This window comes from Anolis carolinensis, chromosome 4, assembly GCF_035594765.1.
Source record: "Anolis carolinensis isolate JA03-04 chromosome 4, rAnoCar3.1.pri, whole genome shotgun sequence".
Lineage (NCBI taxonomy): Eukaryota > Metazoa > Chordata > Lepidosauria > Squamata > Dactyloidae > Anolis > Anolis carolinensis.
In genome coordinates, this window is record NC_085844.1 from 69,801,386 (window position 1) to 69,803,304 (window position 1,919).

Here is a 1,919-nt window from a genome sequence, read left to right on the forward strand (position 1 = left end):
CATGAAGTAAGATTTCAGGAAGTGCTGGTGGGATATTAAGGGTGATAGTAGGCAAAGATCTGGAAGTAAAGTGTTCCAAAATGGTGCAGGAACAACAATAAAGACCATTTCCTGAGTACCCATCACCGATGGTATCTACTGAAGATATTGATCATGGGTAGATTTATCTGGATGAGCATGGTCCTTCAGGTATCAGAATCCTATGATGCTCGGAACACCAAAACAAGCTCTTCACTAGTAATTGGATTTAATTGTTTTGAGATTAGTGATACATTTTATTGGGTCTTGTAAATGATGTTACTAATACATCTGATGAACTTTCCTGAAAGTCTTGAAGGGCTGACCCAGATCAGAGTAAATTTGACTAAAGGATATGTTATGAAACATGACAGTGATCAGAATGCATTTGTCTAGTAAGGATTTCACAGGTAGAGTTTAAGATGCTTGGGACAGAGAATCTACTTGGGGGTTCTGAAAATGCTGTTGAAGGATGCAATTATATGTACTCACCAGCTGCAATATTCAAAGTATACCATATATGGGACTGTAGTATATAATTTAGACTAAATTTTCTTTCATGGTGTACTAAAAGTTTTTTTGGGAGGAGGAGAAGAAGACAAAGAAATAAAAGAAAGACTGCTTCTTTCAGGGGGTTGGACTGGATGGCCTGTGAGGTCTCTTCCAGCTCTATGATTCTATGATCTACCAGATTGTCAGCTATCTAAATACACAGTGGTTCTCAACCTAGGGACCCCAGATGTTTTTGGCTTTTAACTCCCAGATATCCTAACAGCTGGTAAATTGGTTGGGATTTCTGGGAATTGTAGGCCAAAAATATCAGGGGACCCCGGGTTGAGAGCCACTGTTTGACTCTGAAGGTTGGTGCTCATCTCCATTTCTAAGCCAAAGAGCCGGCGTTGTCCGTAGACACATCCCAGGTCATGTGGCCGGCATGACTGCAAGGAGCTCTGTTACCTTCCTGCTGGAGCAGTACCTATTGATCTACTCACATTTGCATGTTTTCGAACTGCTAGTTTGGCAGAAGCTGGGGCTAACTGCAGGAGCTCCCCAGATTCGAACCTGCAACCTTTTGGTCCGCAAGTTCAGCAGCACAATGCTTTAACATGCTGCACCACTGGGGGCTCCCATAATGTCTTCAAAGTTGCCTTAATTTTATTAATGGGATGCTTTCAAATACTGTAAAATGCAATAAATTACTTAATTAAAAACTGCTGATGTGTTCAGAGCAATTGCTTTTCAATTGGAATAAATCACCTCTTGCTAATTAATAAAATTATAAGCTTTAAAACATTTCTCAGGCTATGTACAATGGGAGAAGTTAAAGATGAATTGCAACTACTCAGTAGCTACCTTGATAATGCCGTTGTATGTTGCCATGGTAGTAACATCCGTACTGCTAAATGTTCGAGGATACTTCCTGGATAACACACTCCGTGGATGCTCAAGTCCTCTTCTATATAATGGCATATTAAAATGGTGCCCTTTACATACAATAGCAAGATCAGTTTGCTTTTTTAAAATATATATACTGTACATACTTTGATATTTTCAAACCATGAATTGTTGAATGTATGGATAAACGCATCGGTAGATATGGAGAACTTCTATTGTTTCTAATGAAGCTTGAGGTTTCAGGATCTTGCTTTCCTTGGTTTCTAGCCATGCACAACTGTGTCCACACAGAACAAACAACAAATTAGTTTCAAAGAGAAGCTGAGATGGAGAACTGGAAGACTAAGATACAAATAGTTCAAAGGTGTCTTATTTATCCTGAAGTCTCAAACCATAGTATCTGGAATGTTGGCTCTTTTCCTTAGAAAATAAAAATATTTTGCCTAGTTGCCCTGTTGCCACATGATACTACAAATGTGAAAAATCAACAAATAAAGGCAGAGGAG